Source organism: Alexandromys fortis, unplaced genomic scaffold, assembly GCF_014885135.2.
Source record: "Alexandromys fortis isolate MF-2015 unplaced genomic scaffold, M_Fortis_MF-2015_v1.1 scaffold_94, whole genome shotgun sequence".
NCBI lineage: Eukaryota > Metazoa > Chordata > Mammalia > Rodentia > Cricetidae > Alexandromys > Alexandromys fortis.
In genome coordinates, this window is record NW_026067979.1 from 3336542 (window position 1) to 3361202 (window position 24661).

General features: G+C 45.0%; 1 protein-coding gene across 1 annotated transcript in view; it reads left to right on the top strand.

Moving 5' to 3' along the window:
- Nucleotides 1-4696: 4696 nt before the first annotated feature.
- Nucleotides 4697-24661, top strand: part of Atp8b1 (ATPase phospholipid transporting 8B1) — a 115007-nt gene continuing 95042 nt past the window's right edge. The window contains exon 1 of the mRNA XM_050157968.1: nt 4697-5044. The gene's annotated coding sequence lies outside the window, so the exon portion shown is untranslated. The remainder of the gene's footprint in view (nt 5045-24661) is intronic.

Below are 24661 nucleotides of genomic sequence, written 5' to 3' on the forward strand. Positions count from 1 at the left end.
GGGGGAGGGAAATGGGAGGCGGCAGCTGGGAAGAGACAGAAATCTTTAATAAATAAATAAATTTTTTAAAAAAGGGTTGACTGACAAACCTGCTCAGATGGAACAATGGCCTTTGACAACAGTAAAATTGCAGGCCTTAGAACAGCTAGTAAAGAAGCAGTTAAATGCTCAACATATTGAAGAATCAACCAGTCCTTGGAATTCTCCCGTATTTGTTATTAAAAATAAATCTGGAAAATGGAAGATGGTAACAGATCAAAGAGCAGTAAGTAAGATGATTCAACCAATGGACTCTTTACAGTCTGGAATTCCCTGACTTCTTTATTACGTAAGGGATGGCATATTATAGTGATTGATTTGAATGACTGCTTTTTTATTATACCATTACAACAACAAGATAGAGAAAAATTTGCCTTCACAGTGTCTACTTACAATAATTCTCAGCCTGTTAAAAGATATAAATAAAGATTCTTCCACAAGGAATATTGAACAGCTCCACTACGTGCCAATATTTTGTATGACAGCAGTTGGAAATAATTCATGTACAGTTTCTTCAACCTATAATTTATCATTTTATGAATGACATATTGCCTAATTCAAATATAGATACTTTAGAGAAAATGTTTGAAGAAGTAAAGAAAATTTTGCCTTGCTGGGGATTACAAATTGCTCCTGAAAAAAAAAATACAAAGGAGAGATTCTGTTGATTTAAATATAAAATAGGTTTACAAAAAATTCAACCTCAAAAGGTACAAATCAAAAGAGATCAATTGCAGACTATTAATGACTTTCAAAAACTGTCAGGAAACATTTTCTTTCTGCAGCTCACTATTGGAGCAACAACTCAAGAACTGAGTAACTTGTTTCAAACTTTAGAAAGTAACAAGGACTTAACTAGTCCAAGAAAACTATCAGCTGAAGCTGAGAGAGAATTGGCTTCGGTGGAAAAGAAATTACAGGGTGTCCATGTGGATCGTTTGTATCTGGAGCTTGGTTGCTTTCTGGTTTTTTACCCTCTATGCATTCCCCTACAGGGATTTCAATGCAGAGGGAAGATAGTATCTTAGAGTGTATATTTTTACCACACAAGCAAAGTAAAAAAAAAAAATGCAGACATACATGGAAAACATTTCTGAGTTGTTTCTAAAAGGAAGCTTAATACTTCATCAGTTGACAGGAATGGATCCAGCAGAAACTGTAGTATCTTTTACTAATGCTGAAATTGCTTCATTATGGGCAGTAAATGAAAAATTGACAAAGAGCTTGAAATAATTTTGGGGGAAAGATAAGTAACAAATATCCAAAAAAGCAAGAGATTTCAGTTTATAAAAAAGACTATTGGATTTTTTACCTCATCTAGTAAAAGGTATTCTAATTTCTGGAACCCCTATATTCTCTACTGATTAAATAAATGAGGAAAGGTAGGTTATAAGTCAGAAAAAATAAGTAAAGTGGCTCAAAGCCCTATGATTCAGTTCAGAAATCAGAATTATATGCTATTCTCAAGGTATTGTTAATTTTTTCAGAAGCTCTTAATATAATTACTTATTCTCAATATACAGAAAGAGTTATCTTGCATATTGAAACTGTTGAACTTATTCCTGATAAGTGAGAATTAACTTCATTATTTATGCAATTACAGGAAATAGTCAGGAATAGGAATCATCCCATATATATGTATATACATAGAGGGTGTGCCAGGCCCTCTAGAACAAGCTAATGGTGAAATTGATCAGTTATTAATGGGAAATGTGCTGAATGCCTCAGAGTTTCATAAAAACAGCATGACAATAGCAAGGGTTTATAAAAGTATTTTTCCATCACTTGACAATGAATAAAAGAAATGATAAGAAAATGTCCTACTTGCTCCTGGTATAACCAAACTCCACTACCTGCAGGGAGTGATCCAAGAGCTTACTCAAATAAAATTTGGTGAATGTCTGTGTTTCATTTTTCAGGATTTGGAAAATTAAAATGCGTACATCATACCATAGATACATACTCAGGATTTTAAAGGGTGACTGCTTTGAATTCTGAAAATGCTGATTCTGTAATTACACATCTATTAGAAGCTATGGCCATTATAGGGATATGTGTAGAAATTAAGATTGACAATGATCCAGCATATGTATCTATTAAAATGACACAGCGTTTTGCATATTATAACATAAAGCATATTAAAAGTATACCACACAACCCTACAGGACAAGCAGTTATAGAAAGATCTTGTCAAACTTTAAAGGAAATGCTAAATAAACAGAAGGGAGCAACAAAGACCCCCAAGAGATAGACTGCATAATGATTTGTTAACTTTACTTTTTCTAAATGCTAATGAGAAAGGAACAACTGTTGCACTGAGACACTGGAAAGTAAAAAAAAAAAAAAAACTGAATTAAATCAGCCCACGTACTTTAAAGATGTGTTGACCTCAGAATGGAAACCAGGATATGTACTACATTGGGGAAAGAGTTTTGCTTTTATTTCAACAGGAGAAGAAAAGGCTATGGATACCATCAAAATTAATAAAGATTCAATTCAAACAGGAGAGACCTCTTGCTCAGGAGAAGTGATAGTTCATCAACTGCAACTGAGGTGGTGATTGAACACGTCAAAAGGAAAAACTCAACAAAATAGGGTAGGGGCACGGTTTTGTCTCCTGGCAATATCAACTTGCTTCAGAGAAGATGATGGGCATTGAAGAAACTCCTTATGAAGTTTCTTTCATTGTGGCAAGGTTAGCCACTGAGCAAAGAAATTGTTTTTGGCCTTTTACTGATGACAATGTGCTGTGTAAACTGGACATGCAGGACACACAGGAAAAAAAAAACTGATGAATTTTGCCAAAAACAAGGCAGGGAAGTCTTTCAAAATTCCTGCTGTACAGAAGAGTCTGTCAAATAGTCTAAGTTCACAGAGAAAAGTGACTAAAAAACTTTGACAATACAAGGCTGGGCAGTCCTTCAAATTTCCTGCTTCACTGAGAAGTCTGCTTGATACTCTAGGTCTGTGGGTTGAAGATGGATGCCCCAAGGTTGCAGAAAGACCTTTGGGTGACTGTCCAGGCAGTCAGATATCTCTGTCATTTCTAGACTTTTGGAAGTTGTTTGCAATGCACTTTTTGTTTACTCAAATAATATTATCCTTCTGGGGTCTTTGATGGAGTTAAAGACTAGATATAGTTGCAGTTTTCCTTAGTTATGATAGAGAGTAAAATAGGTATAAGACTAGATTCAATAAGATAGGATAGATAATGGAGTATTTTCTTTTAATTTGCCAGACACAAATGAACTGGAATTCATTATATTGTGACTGCAATCTTTACTTGATAATTGTTCTTATCGTATTATGTACGTTAAACATAGTAAGACTGTACACAATAAGATTTTTTTTTGTTTAGATGAGAAGGGGTAAATGTTGTAGAATATTATTTTAAGGTGGATTACATTTGTTTATGCTGTGGGACATTTGTTTAATGATGCAAAGATGTGTTTGATTAAATAAAATTCGCCTGTGGTCAGGAGACTGAGACAGCAACTAGTTGACAGGAAGTGGTCTGGAGGAGCCAGGAGCAGCGCATTGGGGTCTTTGGAGAGATGAGAGAAGAGGTGAACTACTTGCTATTCAGCCTCTCTGGGGAGCAGAATTTCACCTCAACCCTTGAATCTTGAGTTCTTTAGAGGGACAGTTAAGTTCCCTTCTCAGCTTTGAAAGAATTGGTGCCCGAGGGAACAGAATTCCTCAGCCGCTGCTGATAGTGGTGGAGTTGCAGTTGCGGATTTGGACAGCCGTGGATTAAAAGGCAGCAACAATTTTAAAAAGAGGACAACAGATTTATTGTTCCTATGTTACAGAATTATTTGACAAGAGAAATTGCAAGGTGGTTTTATGAGGTGCATTGTTAAGATATAGGGATGAGAGGGAAGTGCTGAGCGCTAACAGTTAACAGCTACCTTTTAAATACTCCTGGAGACCTTTGCCTGCCTCCCTTCTGACCCCAACGACTTGTTGGTAGTTGGGTAAGCTCTGAGAGCCTTAGGGATGCAGCTGTAGAAACAGCACCTCTCATGCTGCATGGGAGGTGCGATTCATACTCCAAACAGCCGCCAGCAACGCTGCACATGCGGGTCTGAATCTTGCAACCATAACACTGTTATCCTGTTACACCATCGTTTGTTCTGGTCCCAAGGTCCTAAACACGCGCCACAACTCAGCAGAATGTGAGCTGGCTGCAATTACAGTTTCTCGAAGTCTTAGGAGACTTAGCGCCCTCTGTTCCACCGCCGTCGGTGACTGATCCCTAGACGTGACTTGGCCGGGAGCGAGCGCGGCTCCTCTTACCGAATGAGTTCAGGTCCCCGGCTCTCAGTAACCCCGCCAGCTTTCCGGGCTGGCACGGTCACCGACCCCGGCCTGCAGCCAAGCCCACAGTGGATGGGAAAGTGACGCGAAGCTCGTGGGGGCGCGCGGCTGTGAAGCAGGGAGCAGAAGTGCCCTGAGAGCCAGGATCACAGGATAGGCTTAAGATGGTCACGGTCAGGGGTGGCCACCTGCCTCTGGGACGCTAGGACCTCGCACTAGAGCAAGGCTGCGTAAACCAGCCCCAGGCCTGGCAGCCCAACACCTCTCCGCCCGAGGGAGGGATCGAGGGAGGGCAGACGGCGGGACCCGCCCCCGGCCCTAGCTCCAGCTTGGTCCCCAAGCCGCGCGCCGCCACGGCCGCTGCTAGGGGGAGGCGAGAAGCTCCTCCCTGGAGCAGAGAAACCAGTTAGTCCGGTCCGACAGAGCGAAGGGAAAAGGGCGGCCGCCGAGGAAGGGCGCACTGACGCGGGGCGGGGGAAGGCGGGGAGCCCTTGGCGAGCCACGAGAGCCGGAGGAGTCGCGGCCAACTGGACAGGCTTCCCGGGGCCCCCGGCCAGCCCCTGTGTGCCATGCAGCGCTAGCGCAGCCGCAGCGCTGGGGCCGGGCGGGAGGCGGCCAGGTGCGCACAAGCCTTGGAGCGGCGCGCACCCGGCGGATGCCCCAGCTGGGGCCCAGTGAGCACTAGGTAAGAGGGGCAAAGCGTCGGTGTTCCCCGACCTCTGGGATCCAATCAGCCCGGCAGGGTCCCCTGACTTCTTCGGTGATTCACGGGTTAGTGGATTTCACGCATCCGCGATGCGGTGGCAGCAGCTGTCCGAGCCCCCAGGCTCCCGAGCCCGGACAAGTGGTATTTGGGGGGGCTGGGGTGGTGGTACCGGAAGTTTCAGCCCCCGCCGCGGTCCACGGTTGGCAAAGGACAAGCTGAGCGACATTCCCAGTTCTTTAGGGTTTTCACCTGTTCGGGGGAGGAATCTCCCGGGAGCTGTTTGGGTATTTTGTTATATTTTTCATTGGTTTGCTACACACATGTCGGGAGTTAAGATCCCAGAGTTCAGCCAAGAAAGGATTGGGGATCTTTGAAAAGTGTCTCTGTCTGTCATGAGAGGACCACCGCCCTTCTGGGAATCTTCCACTGATCGACTTTGGGGCAAAGGCGATCCAGTGCGCCCGAAAATGACCTTAGGGAGGAGTGTTTCTGGCCGCGGCGCACCTGCTGGAAAGGATGAAGGGGATGAGACTCATTGCCTCCCAAGCTCCTTCAGTGCGCATCAGTGAAAGAGTGGGGGAGTAATAGAGAAAACAAATAGTTTTCCGGGTGACTGTGGGGTCGTGCCCATTAACTCCGACGCATCTCCGCCGGCTGGCTGTCCTTAATCCTCGGGTTGATGCCTGGAGCTGTCACTTCTCGGCGCCTGTTGAAGGAAAACGCGTCAGGCGGCGGGAGATGAGGCATGGAACAGGGCCGGGGCTTTAAATCATTTCTTGGCTAACTCTCTCAGCCCGAAGAGAAAGAAATGTCTGGCCAGCTCCTCCAAGAGAGTTGTAGGCGTGTACGTCTCTGCCCCGGGAGGCTTTGAATGTAGATCTCTAGACCGCTGTGGGAAAGAGCACCAGCGGCGAGGAATTGGCACAAGACAGCGAAAGGCTCCATATGAGACCCAGCAAGCTCCCTGGTCCCCTTGGCCTGCCCTCGGTGCTTTAGGCATTCTTCTAGCTCTTCTCTGGGGGTTATTAGCTCTGTGGAGTCCCCCGTGCTCCGCGAATCGCCCACTCTGTTAGAGCCAAGGAAAGATTCGCTCCCCCACCCCTTTTAAAAAGACGTATTGCTTTAGAAATTCTTCCCCTTAACCCCTAGAACATTAAACCAGATAACACGAGTGAAGTACGTGAAGACACCAGGCACTCCTTGGCCACAGGGGAAGGCTAACTGCCTCGAGGAAGAAAAGCTATAAAGGCTGTATATATTTATTACCCATGGATAGTAAAGAGAGGTCCGTTTCCAAAGAGGAAAACCAAAGGATACATGAGGTCAAAGCTCTGGTTTTCATCGTCTAAGAGAACCCTTGTGTTAGGTTAAAGTGCCGTTCATTCCTCCATCTTTTGTTAAGACCTTATTAAACCCGATTATAAATGCATAGACACTGCGAAGGATGATGAATGGTTATTAGCTGATTAATTTCAAGGGAGCAGTCACACCTGCCTCCAATTACTCCTCTGAAGCTGCTAATGGTTTTCTTTAGGTAGAGATTTCGTTGTTCTTTTCAGTGAGAGTCCGTAAGCGCCGTGTTCGTTTATCGTCTTCTAAGGACCGCACTGGGATAATTTTCACCGGTTCTTTGTGTTGGGCACCAAAGAGAGGCCAAAGGACCCGTGTGGCTTACTTGATACCAACCAACACATCCAGCACGCGTCAGCTCCGCGTTAGCCACCTTCAAACTCTCCTAGTTATTTATTTTAAGGGCAATTCGCGCCCAAGTTTACTGGTTATCTCTTCCTAGCAGGGGACTTCAGGGGATTTTCTTTTTCTGTTTAAGATGGTGATTTAAAACAGTGATTTCCGGGAGCAAATGATTTAGTAAAAACAAGTCTTAACTGGGAAGTAAACCAAGTTCAGGGCCAGCTCCACGTTCAGCCTCACTTCAGGTGTTGGGATCTTGGAGCTGAGGGAAAGCCTCACCTGGGCTGCTGAGCGCCTCCTCTGTCCCACCCCATTCCTATCCCCCACCCCCTAACACCCCCCAACACCCCCACACACACTTTAAAGCAAGGAGTAGTAGGAAATGCTTGGTTTTAGAGTCCAGCAGATATCTCACTAGTAACAAACAGTCTGTTTAGGGTGAAAAAGATAAACATTATTTGGGGTGGGGAGGGTTGGCAAGAAGGAAGAGGGTGTGTGTGTCCTTTACAAATGGTAGATGTTTGAATGCTGCTTTATTTTCTTTCTTGGAAGAATGTTCTTATTTTTCATTATCTGTCTTGATTATCGTGGTTATCTCCAGACGGGTCTCCTTTTTTTTTTTTTTTTTTTTTTTTTTTTTTTTTTTTTTNGTTTTTCTTTTTTTTTTTTTTTTTTTTTTTTTTTTTTTTTTTTTTGACCTCAAGCTTGATAAGGAGCTGACAATGACCTTGAATTCCTGATGCTTGCCTTCCCTAGTGCTGAGACTGGGACCACACCTGGCTTATTTTATTATGTAAATCCTAATTTTTGCTGCGCTGGGTATAAGCTAGCCACTGAGTAACCATTGAACTTCCCTCCCAGCTTTTGACATGGCTCTAAAAAGCCAGCCTGAGTCTTTGGTACTTCCCCATGATTACTGCTTGGTACTGGAGTCTGAACATGTTAACAGGCACATTAGTATGTTAACATTTTATTATCTTACTACTAAATTCTGTGCTAGTTTTTCAGAAGCCATATTCATGGTCCACAGGCGATCTTTATAACTCTAGCGAGCTTTTAATTCTACCGTTGGCTTTGCTCTTTCGTTTTAGTTTGTAAAAGAAACCTTTGGACCTTTGGATACAGAGGAACTGACTCTTTAGGGGCAAGTACAAGTTTTGCTGGGTCCATTCCTCATATGGGCTTCTACCAAGAGGGCCTTTAAAGTTTAAGAACTTACTTTTAGTTCTATGTCTGCTTCTAGGTTTATCTCCCAGAGGAATTTTTCTTTGCAGGGGGTGGGGTGTCTTTGGGTATCATGTGAGGATTTTTTTTTTTTGCCATTTTTATGTCATTCTATCAGATCCAGCATTTGTTGATAGTTTTTTTTTTTAGTGTAACAATTAACTTGCGTCCAAAGAGGCTGAATTAACACACACACTCACACACACACGGCTCATCTTTCTCATCCTCCCGCTTGTGTTATTCCTGAATCCCATCCCAGTGCCCATGCAAAAGCAATGCCAAATCTAAGCGTTTCTGTAGCTCTCCATGTCAATAAGGACCTAGTTTCATGGAGGATGGTTATAGAAAAAAATGCATATGTGAATATATGTGATTGTGGCATATACACCTTCTTTCTCACTTTTATTCTTATAAACCAGGAGACTTATCCGTTCATACGTAGGCACAGAGTAGTAAGCCTCCCGATACTTCTGAGCGAACTGCCCCTTTTAAATAAATTATCTGCCCACAGTGGGGCCTGTTTTGATAACTGGTCCCAGTGAACAGAGAGTCCAGAAGCAGTGGCAAGGCAGAGGTGCTGGCTTCTACCTCCTCTGCCCCAGGTTGGTGCCTACACCTGCTCCATTGCTCTCCAGTTATCTAACCTAGGGAGTGCACAGTCGCCTCTCCACCTGGAAATGGAGTGATGGAATGAGTTTTCAAATGAAGCGCTTGGGAAAGGCGAGTACGCAGAGCTTACTAAAGGGTGGTCATTGGTGCGGCTGTGTTGGCCCTGGTGCTCCGTGTGCAGTGCCTTTCCCCTGGGCTGTGGGGAACAGGGGATTCATCTTATATGTTAGCATTTGTTTAGCAAACACAGGTGCACATTTGCACCTGGGCATGGGAAGAAAGTTTCTAAGCTTCAAATCCTTGTCATTGTTCTGAAGTGCTTCGGTGACTAGGGAGCTAATCTGACCTCTCACCTTTCAGGAGGATGAGTTCAGTCTGTCACAGCCCCAGGGACTCAGGATGCCCTCAACTGGGTGCTACCCGCCTCCTGCCCAATAGAGGCTCATGGGATACTCAGAACACTACAGTGCCTTCTTTACCCCTTGAGTTTCGGCATCATTCATCTCCTTCCTCCTCTTCCCTCCCAGGTTCATACTGAGTAGTATGTGAGCCTCATGGTTTGTGGAGCCTGGGTACATACCAGTGAAACTTGAAGCAACCTCATTCATTCATTCCCTTCAATTAGGCCAATAGTTGACCTCCCTGTTTTAGGGAAGGTTGTCGAGTTTATTAAGGGTCTGAGTTGGTTTTCTTCTTTGATAAGATTTCTGTTTAGGAGCTGGAGAGATGGATTGACAGCTAAGAGCACTTGCTGTACTTGCAGAGGACCCAAGTGTGGTTCACAGCACGGGCTTGGTGGATCACAACCCTCTGTAACCTCACTCAGGTGGTCCGATGCTCCCTTCTGGCCGCCAAGGGTACTGCATGCACACAGTGCACAAACAGGCAGATGTACACACACACAAATAAAAACAATGAGTTCTAGGACAGCCGGCTCTGCACAACCAAGCCCTGTCTCAAAAAAACAAGTTAAAAACAAAGAAAATAAGAAATAAACAAATCGATAAATCCAAAAAAGAGTTGACCAGCTTCTCTCTACTGCTCTGGATGCTGTCTCTACATGAGGTGATCTTAGGTTTGAGGTCTGGATGGCTGAGTTGGGGATTCTTCCATCTCTGTGGGCATGGTTTATCATCAGTCTCCAAGTCTAGACTTTCAGGTGTGAGAGATGGGGCTGGCCATGATATCAGAGGTGTCACGCTGGACAAAGGACTGGACTCCTTGGGGATGATCACACTGAATACCTTTCAGGGAGTGAAGGCTGTTGCTCCCTACTAACAGGCTGTGCGTGTGTGTGTGGAGCCTGACCTTTGCCTGGTAGCCTGGCTCTCTATTTACACGACTGTTGTTTTATGGCTTTGTTTCTTTGCTGAGTGGCTTTTGTTCCACCAGAGTTGAGGTTTGTTTGATTTAGGGTAGGCTGTGTTTGAAATCAGTTTTCTAATCTTCACCCAAACTGGGTTGAGCTAGAAAACCCCAAACAGATTCTTTGACACCAAATATTGTCCTCACACGCTGCCTGGTAGTCTATCTTGTTCATCGGACATGTGCCCATGAGAGGAATACATGATTAATTTTATAAAATGTGGTGTGATATACACATATTCTTATTTTACCTGCTTGGGACACAGTGAGCTAAGGTCTCTGTGCTCCATCTCCATGAGAAAGTGGATAGTAAGCATGCCCATGTGACTTGGCACAGGCAAGTGAGATGGCATAGGTGTTCTTCACTTCCGGTTGGGAAACACTGGTCTTGTCTTTGCATTGAGCGTATGAGTCTTCTAAGGCTTGAACTAGCAGCTGACAACAAACTTCTAGAACTTGTGACTCTACATGGACATTATATGTGTGGCAGGGCAGCGGGGCAGGCTGCGGAGATGTGATTAGGTGAAATCCTGCCCTGCTTTGGGTAGCAGGATGATTCTGGGATGAGAGTGATCTCCATAGTACAAAATCTGATTCCATGGACAATTTAGCAAATGGTTAAATGTACAAAATATCAAATCTGGCCATGTTAGTCACATTCGGAGTGTAGTTCAGTAGCACTAAGTGCATCTTATTATTGTGTAACAAGCACCATAAAGTCATTCAGTGTCTCACACAGCTCTTTCCATGTCTCCCTATCCCTGAGCCCCTGTCTCTATTCCTCTTTCTGTCACCATGAACCCTACTACTCTATGGCATCTGATGTTGTGCACAATCATACTTATTCTTTTGTCCCTGGCTTATTTTTCTCAGCATGGTAGCTCCAGGGTTCATCCTTGGCATGGCATGTGTCTGAATTTTCTTCTGCTATAAGGGGGATTAGTATTCCATTATCCATCTCTACCCAACTAGTCACTTGACAAAGCCATTGTATTTGGCTTGTCTCCTCCTCCAGCTTGTGAATGATGTTGCTGGGGATTGGTTAGTTTATGTTCTTATTTGTTCATGTCGGGTGTGGCGTGCTTGCTTGGTAAAACTTTTTTTTTCTTCATAAGTAAGACTGAGGACATGTAGTATCTAGTGTCATGTTTCCACCAGGAAAGTCCGGGGTGCCAGGACTAATATCAAAGATGCATGATAGCAGCCATCTCCCCAAAATCTTCTGCTGCTCTTTCTCAGTGAAGGTCATTTGCTGTTGTCACCCAGCTGGCCTGCTGTGGAGATGTGGTTGATTATACTCTATGCCATCCTGGGTGTGCGAGCTCAGGATCTGTGGCCCCATGACTATGTCGTCTCTATAGACCACAAATGCCTTTTGGAGATGACATTTTGCTTTCTTCACCAATGGAAACAATTTTTTTAAAAAAATCACTCAATTTTTAAAAAATCTTTTAATTGAATATTTAAGTGTCAGATTGTTTTCTAACTTTGGGTAGAATGGGCAGCCTTTAATAAAAGTTGTAAGGCAAAAAAAAATAAGAGATTATTCTCAAAAAAAATCACTCAATTTTTAAAAAATCTTTTAATTGAATATTTAAGTGTCAGATTGTTTTCTAACTTTGGGTAGAATGGGCAGCCTTTAATAAAAGTTGTAAGGCAAAGGATCATTTATGTAGTGAAGTATGACAGGGTCACCAAACTGTTGTGTTTCCTTAAGAAGATGTTCAGATGGATCAGGCATGGTCTAGAGCACCCATTATCCCAGCACTGGAGAAGCTGAGGGAGGAGGAGAATCACAAGTTTAAGGCCAACCTGAACTACATAGCAAGAATCTTTCTTTTAAAAAGGGGAGGGTATGCATATGTTGTTCAGTGGTAGAGTACTTGCCTAGCACACACAAGACTGGTGGTGGTGCATGTCTTTAATCCCAGCACTCAGGAGGCAGAGGTAGGGTGGATCTCTGTGAGTTCAAAGCCAGCCTGGTCTACAAGAGCTAGTTCCAGGACAGCTAGGGCTGTTACACAGAGAAAGCCTGTCTCAAAAAACAAAACAAAACAAAACAAAACAAACAATAACAACAAAGAATAAAGACCCTGGGTTCGATCCTTAGCATAAGGGTGGGAGTGAAAATGGGGAGTGGATTTATCTGTGTGTGGTGTGTGCCTGTAATCCTAGTACTTGGGAGGTGGAGGCAAGAAGATCAAGTTCAAGGCCAGCTTCAGCTACCTATCCTAGGCTACGTGGGAGCTTGTCCCAAGAAAACCAAACCAAACAAATGACCTCTCAGAAAGAGGGAAATGTGAACACTGTAGAAGGCAGTGTGGGATTATCTGACCACCACTTTGGACCTTTAAGGTCGTTGAGACCAAGGTTATTTAAGACAGGACAAGTTTGGCTAAGCTTTAGGGATGAATTAGTCCCATTTCTTGAGTTTTGGCTTTAGTGGCGGAAGTTTTGCAACTGGAGCTTTTTGTCTCCTGTGTCATCTCCCAGAGAAGCCTCTTGGACATCAAAGTTTAGAGCACATATTGCGGTCTCTCTGAATCAGTGGGTGAGTCCAACACCCCACAGGTCTGTGTGCCAAGCCTTGGCATGTGTCAGTGAATTCGCAGAGAAATATGTCCTTTAGGAACTCGAATTCAAGAGGCGACAGACAAGTATACATAACAAACAGGGTGGTTATATAGTGCACACCAAGAGATGTGCTTTGCCATAGCAAGAGAATGGGTCATCAAGGGCACAAGTTTCCAATGAAGTGAAGTGTCCTTCCTGAGAAGGTGACCCATGAGCAAAGACTTGAGTGCAGAGGGGAGAGGGGGACCTATGGAGTATCTGAGGCAGGAGGCGGGGGACCGTAGAGTGCAGGGCAGAGGCTCAAAGTGTGAGTATCTGGCTGCTCTGATAAAAAAAAAAGACAGCACTGTGGGAGCAAAGAAAAAGAGAGAGAGAGAGAGAGAGAGAGAGAGAGAGAGAGAGAGAGAGACCGACCAGATGGAGCTATGTCTGCCTGTAACTCCTCGCTCACCAATATGCCTGCATTTGACTGAGGCAAGTAGATAGGGCTTTTAAACTGGTCAGCACTATAAGCAGGAGTCTATCAAAATGAACAAAAATGAGAAAACAAACTAGAAAGGTGGAGGTGAGCATAGAGGGAGGGCTAGAGGAAGACCTTGCAGGGCCTCCCAGGCTTTATAAGACTTAGCCTCTGACTTGTATGAGACAGGGGATCAGTGTAGGATGTCACTCATGGAAGGGGTGGGATCTGGTCTGGGTCACTCTGGTTGCTGGTTATGGACCAGACCAGGGTGGGAGGTCCTAAGCCGAGAGATCGGGCAAGAGGCTACATCTGCAAGGTGTGATAGAAGCCATAATGATTAGATGTCACAGGAGGGGGGGGGATTAATGAGGTGTAGATATATGGATATAGATGTAAGTTTTAACATGATAAATTGAAAGTCAATAGCATAGGATTTCTAGACAAATAAGTGTGTGTGTTTGCACGTATGTGTGTGTATGTGTGTAGGTAGGTAGGTGTGTAGAGAAAGAGGAAGGGGTGAAGATAACTTCCTTGACTAAGCCTGAGCTGCAGAAGGAAGTATGAGTTTCTAAATACTGCATACTCAATGCGCTGTGCTGAGGTGGCTGCTTAAAGATTCTGAAGGCACTCCTCAGAAGTATGTACATCTGGTCTTGTTTAGAGCGCCAGAGCTCTGTTTACCACCACTGTACGGTCGGTCCCAGTTTGGTAGGGTGAGAAAGGAGTGTGTTCAAAAAGGGGGATGGAGCACATGAGCACAGGCAAGAAGTTGATCCATGAGCACTTGAACAAAGAGCACCAGTGCTACAAGAGGAGCCATTCCTTCTAGTAACCCACCCCTGGGCCACCCCTACCCTGTACTCCAAGCTCTGTGTCAGCTCATGAGCCAAGCAAGTGTGGTGTTCCTTGCTGTGGAACTCACAGGCTTGCTGGGACTGGGAGAGAAGAGTAAATATAAACAAAATACTAAGGTGGTATACACCTGTAATCCCAGCACTCTAGAGGCAGAGGCAGGAGAATTGCCCCAAGTTTGAGGTTAGTATGGCTCTCAAAGCAAATATTTAAACCGAGGGAGTATGAAACGAGTTGATGTTGGGTTTATAATCTGCAGTAACAGTAGGCCTTGCTTCAGGAGAAGGGAATTCAGTGGAGAAGGAAGGGTTGTGTGGATGAGAACTATTTTGAGGAATGTCCAGGGGCCCAGCTTTGGCTAACCATCATCTCTGTCCATAAAGCAGAACTTGCCAATTTGTCCTTCTCTTCGCACACTTTGCTCAAAACTTAGTTGCATATTTCACAAGTATGAGTCCAGTGTCCAAGACTGATGGCAGTGTCAAGAATTGCCACATTATCAAGGAGTGTTGCTTGCCTGGGCTTTCTTGGTGTCTCTTTTGAGTGCTCAAGCCCGGCTTGATGTTTTCCAAAGATGTATCTCCAGGCTTAGGTTGTGGCTCCACCAAAGTGTGACCTTGGCCATGTTCTTGTGGCCCAGGAGAGCAAACAAAGACCCAAAGTGAGATTCTCCATCTTTTACACCCATTTCTCTGTTGTGAGCCTTTTGAGTCAGAAGTCAGCCATCAGAAACATCTTTGAGGTCCTCAAATCCAACTTGTCACCAAGACCAAATGTCTATTTAAAAGGGACAGCTCCTACCCTCCACTTCTCACCCCCCCCTTGCTTTCCTGGTTCAAGCCTCCAGGAGTTCTGACCCTGTGGTAGGTAACATCCTAGCAGGCCTCTCTGCTTCCAGTCTTGTATTCATCCCTGCCCATTCTTAGCAGTGAGTTCTGACTTAGCAGTTAAAGACAGAAATCAAGCCTTGTACCTCTACTTAAAAATCTACCAAATGGCTCCTATCAGGATCTTTATAATTTGGCTTAGCCTGCTCTATCCATGTTTCCCAGACCTATGTCCCTTTATCCCAATTCTATGCTCGCTTCTCATAGATTCCAGGATGTAGCACTAAGTTCCTACCCAGCAGGGTCTTGTCACGTTCTGGTTGACTGGAACATTCTTTACCCTGACTGTTGCCTTCTCCTCTTTCAAGGACAGCCTCTTCCAGAAGACCCTCTTGGGCCTGTTCTCTGTCTTCTTTGTAAATTGTGACAAGACACAGAACAGAAAAACTGATTGTGGTGCATGCTTAAGATACCAGCACTCTAGAGACTGAGGCAGGAGGATTACTGTGAGTTTGAGATCGGCCTGACCATATTTAATAAGGATCAGATTAGCTAGGGTTACATAGTGAGACCCTGTCTCAATGAAACAAAACAAAACCCCCAAACCAAACAGCACTGGCAAAAACCCATAAAATTTATGTAAGTTAAGACTTCGAGTGAATAATTTAAAGAAATTAGGCTGCTCACATTGACACATGTTATAGGCACATCTTTCCTGTTACTCACCTGCTCAAGGAGACAGAAGGGAGGGATTTTAACAAATGTGTTCTTGCTGTATCTGGATGTGATCTCCGAGTCCTGCTCATCCAAAACCTTCAGGCCAGTGATTGTGACTTAACTGACATGAGGCGGCAAAATATTTGCTTATTAAAATGTCTTTAGTAGGGGATGGGAACACAGCTCAGCGGCTGGTGTAGTGCTCCTCCAGAGGACCCCGAGTTCAGTTTTTAGCACCCACATTAGTTGGCCCAGAACAGCCTGTAATCCAGTTGCTGTGCTTTGCAAATGCCACAACTTGGCAGCATCCCCCTTTCTTTCTCTCTTTTCTAAAGTTAGCTCCTATTCCGGAAAATTGGATTCTTTGGACATCTTGGTCTGGGTTATAGACTTTACAAATAGTATTTGGAAATCCTTAGATCATTCTGTAATTCTGAACTATGAAACATTTGCAAGCAGGGGCGAAAGTGGAATATTCTTTGTTGCCTTCTCCTCTCCACACCGTTGAGTGTCTTACTGTCAGAAGACAAAGGACAGAGAGTTTGAAGGTCATACAGTTTTCTTGGGGCCAGTCTAACTGGGATGGGGCAAAGTGAAGCTCTATGTTTGATCTGATTTGAGTCAATCAACTTCAGAGCTTATCCATAAGAACATTGGAGTGATTTGTGTAACTTATCATTGTTCTGCTGTGAATTCATTTTAGATTGAGGTTTATCAAGGATTATTGGTATCACGTCCCCAACCTAATCTGAGTCAGTTTGCCCTCAAGGAATACTTCAGGACGTCACAACTCAGGGAATGTGGCTAGACTCTATTGATAGAGACCAGAGATCCTGATAAACATCACATAGTGTGGACTCCTCCTGCCACATCCCTGACACTGAAGTATCCTATTCAAAATGACAGTGGTTGTTGGGTTGAGAATTCTTTCTTATTCTGACCCACAGGTAGAAATTCTCCCATAGGGTGCAGTCCTACAATGCCTCTTGCTCTTGTTCATGGCCCCTTTGAATCTGTCAAGGGGCAACTTAAAGAGGAAGGGGGCATTTTGTTCATAATTTTATCGTCTTGCCAGGGAAGCATGGCACAGTACTGTGTGGTAGCTGTAACACTGCATCTCTAGCCAGGAAGCAGAGAGAGATGCTGGTACTCACTTGTTTTTGTACTTGAACCCCCACCCATGAAATGGTACATCCCGTATCCAGGGCAGATCTTCCTTTCTCAGTGAAATCTTCTGGAAACAGCAGAGCATTCATGCCCAGAGCTGCGTTTCCACGGTCCTTCTAAACCTCATCAAGGTGATACTGATGATGAACCACCACACCCCCTGACATTCCAAGTCTGAGCTGTGGAGAATTGAACTCTGACAGTTGTTGGAAGATAATGACTCTTGAGCTGATGCTTAAGCCAGAAACCTGGGCTTGGTCTTGGCTTGAATTGTTCTAAACTCTCCCTAATTCCCTTTGCAGCCCAATGGCCTCTGCAGCTTCTCTGTCCAAATGGCCTTGACACCAGTCGATTACCACTTTGTCCACTGTCACCTGCTCCATTCAAGCCAGCCTCCCCCCTCCTTGGGGTTGTTGCCATAGCGTCCTAACTGAAACACACATTTCACGCCACTCCCTCCAACCCAACTACTTAGATCCTGGGACTTTCCTACACCTAAATGAAAACCTTTCAGTATTTAGGACAGGGTAGCCCCCTCATCTCCTGGGCTTGCCCAGCCTGCTCTCATACCTTCCCTCTTCCTAGTTGCATCTTTATCCTCTGAAACTTCAGTTTTCTGAGCGTGACAGATCATTTCCTGTACCAGGACTTTCTCATTGTTGCTTTATTCCCCCAAGCCCTCGTCCTCAGCATGGCTCCTTCTCCCAGGCTTTTGGCCCAAGTGTCATTTCCTTATATTCTCTACTGAGTCAGTCAGTGAAAGGAGCTCCCTCCCAAGCTGTGTTCTCTCCTCTTTTGCTCTGCCGCTGTTCTATGTTCTTAACTATATTGTAGTAGCGACCAAATCGGCCAAAACTCTCCAGTCTTCAGCCCTGATTTTATGACCAGTAAATAGCTGTCTGACCCCAAATTATCCTTTGGGCAGCCAGCAGCTGCCAGGCCACAGCCCTGCGGGTCAGAAGCATCACCGAGAGAAGGAAGTTGTCATCAGCATGAATCAGGTAAAATCAGTGATGTGGCTGTTGAGACTGGACTCTTGACCACTTGGAAGTCATTTCCTAGTCCCTTACAGTGCAAAGCAGGCTGGGTAGCTGGGAAATGAAATAGAGAAAGAAATCTGGACCCACTATTTCTATCTGTTTAGATGAAATTTAGATGAAATTAGATAAAAATTTCTCATGTTATGTACAATATTATGTCTTCTGGATAATCCCTCCTGGCTAAAGACAATTAAGAGTGTCTGAGAGCTGTGGACGGTAAAGACCACGCAGTCCTATTTCTCAAAGTTGCAACAGACTCCCTCCAGCCTTGAGCAGACCTGGCCAATTCCAGAATCCCCCTTTGCCAAGTCACTGTGATTTCCCCTCCCTGCTTCTTCCCAGAAGCTACAGTCTTTCTTCTCCCACCGGCTCTGCAGCGGAAGCAAGCCCATCACAGCTTTTAATTGTTCAATTCCCGGAGCATGGATATATGTAAACAGACGGCAGGATATTCTTCACAGCTGTGCCGAGGGGAGCTGGGAGCCAGCCGCACGGCCCCTTTGCCAAACCCAGCCAGTCCTATAAAAACCTTTGGCTGCGCTTGCAGTCACTGTAAAGTTGCGCGTTTTCTAATGATTTTTTTTTTTTTTTAAAGAACTTTAGCACGTTGAAGCTATTTTAGCCTTTCCAAGGGCTTACGCTAGTGCACAATAGATTTAAAATTATCTTTGGTCTGGCCTTTCCAACTTCAGCATTAAAAAAATTTCTCTGTGCTTATTGATATCTACCAAAACAAATTTACATTTACAAACAGACTTGTGAAATCTTTTAATTGTATTTACCTATATGTCATGTGTGCATGGCGGATGGATGGGGTGTAAGCAAATACACACGTGTGTGGAAGCCGAAGGACACCTAGGATTATGTTTTCTTCTTTCATGTGGGTCCCGGGGATGAACTCAGCTTTATTGGGCTTCTTGGCGAGTGCCTTTAACCCACTGAACCATCTCTCCAGCCATAACTTTAAGATTTATAATGATCGCTATGTTATGAGAACCATAAGCATGGGTTTTATTTAGTTGCTTTATTTGGCTTCTCTTGCCCATATTTGTAATAGATTCAGCAGGAAGAGTTTAACATTGCACATAAATATTTCCTTTCGTTATACAAATTGAGGTTTATTATCAATTGCCACAACAGGAAATAGTGACACCATGTTTAACATTGCTGAGATTTAAGAAGTCAGCACGGGGCCCTAGCTGCTGCTAACTCCAGATTTCACAATCCAGCCTAGATTTCACTTTGACTCTCAGCAATCTCGCGGTCCATGAGTCTCTGCCCCTCCCTCCGGAAACCAGTTTGGGTGACGTGATTTCACTGTGGTTTTTTTTTTCTCTGCTAGACTTCTTCGAGTTGTTCCAGAAAAGCCTTCTCAGACTTCTTTTGACCATATTTGGGCCCCACTAAAGCATCTGAGAATCCTTCTGTAATTTCCCTGGGTTTTGTTTTACTACTAGACCTCTCTCAGGCTTGTTCCCTGAAGCCTCCTTGACCAAATTTGGATTCCGATGAAGAATCTTCTGGCTTGTGCGTCTGTGGCTTCTTGTATTCCTGGGTAATCTTGAAGTGAATAGAGGTTAGACCTAATGAGCCAGGCTCACGGAGAGACTCTGGCCAGAGTGGAGGGATCACACTGTAACCCAATACAATCGATTTATAGCCGGATGAGTACAAAGTCACAATACGCACAGCTTGGCATCAAAGAGAAGAGAAATAGCTATTGCCTGGAGTACGCAAGAGAGTACAGGGGTGTTTCCAAAGCAATGCTTTCCTTAGTAGAGAAAGCAAGGAATTTTACTCAGGCACCCGACACATGTTCATATAGGGCTCGGCCTTTTTCCCAAGATGCCCAATTAAAGGATATAGTAGAGAAAACTTTTAGCTCAGTCATGGAGCACATGTACATGTGTGTTATGTATGTGTGGTATGGCCATGCTTAGCTTGCACAATAGCCTTTTAGCCAAAAATAAGGAAAGGGACACTGATATAGGAGTTTGTCCCTGAGAGGTCTCTCTTATGGGTTAGCCATTCCTTTGAAGCTAGGTTATAGAAAGAGAGTCATCCCCCTTTCTCGAATTCTCTGACATTCTTTTGTCTGAGAGAAGCCAGTTGCCATATTGGATCTGCCAGATGGGAGAGATGACGTGGCAAAGACCTGGAGTGGCCTCTAGCCAGGTGTCCATGAGGAACTGAATCCTGCCGGCAGCCCAGAGAGCAAGCTGGTAATTGGATCCTCCTTGATTGAAACTTCACATGACTGCCACCCAGCCAGCACCTTAACTATACCCTGGGCCATGCCCAGCCTCCTGTGTCCCTGAAACTGACATACGAATTTCTCATTTAGGGGGATCTTGTTAGGTAGCAATAACTTTCATCAGGTCCAAGATTGACAGTGGAACTAAAGGGTTCCTTACCTTTGCAGAGTTCTTTGTCTGGGCAGAAGGCCTTCAGATGTCCATTATCACTCTCAGCTGCGATAGAAAACTGGCCCTTGCCATTTCCTGATCAAGGGTTCCAACAAAAACAGTTTCAGACCTTCAGTTTTTAATCTTGTGTTATTTGTTTTGTTTGCATAGGTTTTATCTATGACCTGTCTGTCTGACTCTATCTATCTATCTATCTATCTATCTATCTATCTATCTATCTATCTATCTATCTATCTATCTATCTATCTATCTATCTATCTATCTATCATCTCTTACTCTCCAGACAAGGCTAGCCTCAATTTATCTTCCTATTTCAGCCTTTTGTGCGCTAGAATTATAGGTTTGTGGCACCTCATCTAGCCTACTGTTTAGTACAAGCAATGCATTCAGTGGTCCACCCTTCGAAGGCACAAGCTCGTGGGACGTGAAATTATGTCTTTTGGTCATCCCTCCCACCCTGTCTACCCAGCTCCTTTCCCCAAGGCTTGCAGCCATCCTGTGTCTACTGGTTAAACATCTAAAGGCAGACTTTGTATCTATAAATGTGTCTATATGCTCCCCAAGGAAATGAGAGTGGATTACGGTGGTTGCTTGTCCTTCTCTGGAGTCTGGCAGCTACAGAACAGACGGAAGTCTGGGTAGCTTCTCATATTGGAGTCTGCTCTCAGATTACTACATGAGATGAATGGAGGGAAGAGTTGAAAAACCTTCCACAGGGGAAAGAAAAAGCAGGTAGCACATAGCATAACAGGGCTGGAGGGGAGTCAGGAGAGCCAGCTGTTTTCCCATTGCTTTTAGCCAGAGACATCCAGGTGCCCTACTTTTGAGCAACTTCTGTAAAAGGATCAGGAGTTCAAGGCCACCCTTAGCTATATAGAGAGTTTGAGGCCAACCTAGGCTACATGAAAGACCCTACCTCAAAAAACAAAAGGTAGAGGGTCTTTTGCTGTGGCGCATGATGCCCGTCTGTGCTCTATGCACCACCATACAGTTCGTGAACTAGGCAAGGGGCTGGAGATTGAAACAGACAGAGAGACACAGGTCATCCTTGATGCCCGAATGCCCCAAGAATGCCCCCTTTATTGTATTCAGGGGCAGCTTATATAGGGATAGCCACGCCCCAGCCAAACCCACCAGAAATCACTCCCCTGCCATCAGGAATTGCTGAGGGTCTCGTGCTCAGAGCAGCTGCAGGCTGTCTCAGAGCAGAGGAAAACAAGTTGTTTGCAAGAAATTCAGGATCTGGGGGTTCACAGCTTCCAACACTTTGCATTATGAAAAATTGCTTGTTTTTTGAGTTACAGGGGTGGTGTCCCAGGGCCTTGCGCGTGTGAGGCCAGTGTTCTAGCCCTCCAAAACAGGAGTCGGCCTCTCTCTAACCCAGAGACTCATGCCACACGGTCGGCTTTCTCCTGGCTTGCTTTACCTTCTACAGAAAGAAGATAATTAAGGCAGATTAATAAAACAGCTCAAGAATGGCAGAGCTTCGCCCTGTGGTATATGAAAACTAATTAAGCCCCCAGGAGAAAGTTACTGGCGAATTGAGGTGGGATCTCTATGGAAATAAACCATCACCTTCATAACTGTAGGTGGCATGCCACACCCGCCACCCTGGAGGGAAAGGGTACCTGGGTAGACCTTGGGGATTACAAACTGAGGTTTTGTTTCCCTGATGTTCAGTATCCTCTCTCGACTGAACTGAACCTTAGCGTACACTCGCCTGGTTTAATATGCAGGAAAGTAAGCTCAGCCCTTTTACTTATTGCTCAGAAATCTCTAGAAGAAAGCGATGTGCAAATAATAACTGGTTTCCAGTGACTCACGCTTCCTCTGATGGCATTCCAGCACCCGTCTACTCCTTCGGTTTGGTGACAGCAACATAGGAGGGGGCAGGGCTGAAAAGATTACTCAATTGCTCCGTGCCTGACAGACTCTTACTATAGACAACCAGATAAGGGTGTGTATTTCTCTTTTGGGGACACTCACTTATAATCCTGTTAATATACAGTAGGAATTTTTCCCTCCCTTTTTTCTTCTTTCTCTTTCCCTTCTCCTTCTCTTTCTACTCCCTTCCTCCCTCTTCCCCCCCACACCCTTTAGTCATTCCTAGTCATTCTGGATGCAGCAGCTAATGCTCAATTTCATGTGGACAGACAGCAGAATCTCACAATGGGAGATATAGCTCAGGGGTAGAGCACTTGCCTAGGGTCCAATCCCAATACCAGAGGAGGTAAATTAACCAAATATTAATGATAGATACTGTGGGGGAAATAACGTAAGGGCTGGAAAAGAGGCCAGGACTGGTGACTTTACACAGGTCATTAGAGGAGCCCTTAATAAGGTGACCTTCCAGCCGGTGGACAAATGTTCTGAAGGTTGTTGTGTGTGTAGTCTGTCCTTGGCCTGGGTGTGCATCTGAAGGACAGACAGAAACAAAGTCTTAACCTCCAGAAGTGTATGCCCTGCTGGGCAGCGACAGATCACCAAGGCGTTTGAAGTTTGGTAGAGGATGGGAAATGATGGTGTACTAAATTGTTTTAACCATGAGTGCCTCAGCTAGAGCCCCAGAAGCCATGGCATCGAACCCCTATAACCCCAGTGCTATGGCGGCAGAGACAGGAGGATCCCCGGGACATACTGGCCAGTCAGTCTAGCTGAATTAGTGAGCCCCAGGTTCAGTGAGAAGCCTTGCCTCAAGAAATAAGTTGGAAAACAAGCCACTGAGCTCACTTCCTCTTCCTCCCAGCATTCTGTTCTGTTTACTCCACCCACCTAAAGGCTGGCCTATCAAATGGACCAAGGCAGTTTCTTTCTTAGCCAATGACCTTCCTCCATCAAACATCCACACACCAACTCCCCTGAAACATACACAGGGATGGGAGTGGGAAAAATAACTTCAAAAAAAAATGAGTGTATGGAAGGGATAAGCAAGATAGGGTTCCTTAAAAGTGTTATTTATTACAGGACTGGGAGGGGCTGAGCCCCCTGTGATCACTGGGGAAAGTGGGTTCAGGGACTGATGCTACACAGCCCCCCAAGAAACCAACATGCCAGAGGCTTCTCAAACCAAGCAGGACCTTGGTGGTGGCATCAGAGTGAGTGGGGGTGGAGGTGAGTGGGGACGAGCTGGTAGATCTGAGGCTGTCCTCGAGAGGAGTAGAACTATGGCAGGGCTTTGGGCAGGGGCGGATCCCATCCACATTACATCCCGGAAGCATCCTGTGCCTTCCTTGTTGAAGCTGGACTGTGGATGATGAGGATAGAAGGAAGAGAGTAAGGGGCTACCTTGATGCCATATGAGAGACACCTGTGCTTTCCCCAGAGTTAGACTTACATTCTGGAACCTTGGGAAGGCAGAGCTAGTGGGTAGAGGGGCAGGAGGAAGGAACACTCACATAACTGAGTGGGTTTTTTTGTTTGTTTTGTTTTGTTTTTGGAGCATGCCTTCAACTGAGTGGAGGAAGTAGTTTTAAAGTTAGCTTCCTTGGGGAATGTGGACACAGCAGGAGCCACCCTCCTAACAGAATGACTTGTGTACATAGAACGGGGACACCAGAGGCTAAGTCAGTGAGAGGATGAATCTCAGGACTCACAGACTTCAGCTCGAGAATGCTCCCTCAACTCTAGAAGCAGGGACCTCTATGCCCTACTCCTGTCCCATGGAATGATCAGGAAAAGACGTTGCTTGATGAACTGTCTGCCTGTCGTGCCTTGTTGCCCCCTAGCCGTATCCTTCCTGCAGAAGGTGAGGGACTTTCCTCAGACCTGCTTTAGCCACTGCCTCTGGAGTAGCTAGTCAGGGTGATTATTTTCAATTTCCTGTCTGATGAGGACTGTGCCAATTTGGATGGCCTCAGACTCTTTGCACCGAAAATTCCTAGTTGTCCCCGTGCCCTGCCTCTCTCACCTCCATGGAGGCTTTGGACATCCACATGTGACTTGCTGGTCCCAGGAAATCTTTCCTCATGCTTCAGGTCCTCGTTTTCCTGTTACTTCTCCATCACAGTGTAAATAAATATTTCCGTGGGGTTAGAGAGAGATAGATGGCTTAGTAGTCAAGAGTGTATACCACTCTCGCAGAAGATCGGAGTCCATTTTTGTTACCTAGAACCTCCATGGGAAGGCTCACATCTTGCCTGTAACTCCAGTTCAGGAAGTATCCAACACCTTCTTTGGGACTCTGAGGGCACACTCATGTGCGCACACACACATGCAAGCACCCATGCACTCACTCATGTGAACATACACACATACAAATACACATAATAAAAATAAACTAAATATCCTTGAACTGGGTGCATGTCTCCCCTCAGTCTTGAGGATATAAGACCCGTAAAGGCAGAAGCCATGTTGCCCACTGGCAGCTGATTATCTCATAGGCAGAAAGCGCTTTTCCTAATCAGGGGACGCCTCTCATAGCCTCCAATTTCTTCAACACCCAAGTTACAAGTACTTCTAGCCTTGGCTGGCCCTCCTTCCAGTCCCTTCTCCCCACTGTTATCATCATTTTTACCCACAATTAATTACACTTCAGCCACTCTGAAAGCAAGCCCGTGTTGCCCAGCCTGTGCCCCCAGGCTCTCTTCCGCATTCTTTCTAAGCATGGTGTGTGTTGGCTACTCTTCCCATGGATCCTCCTG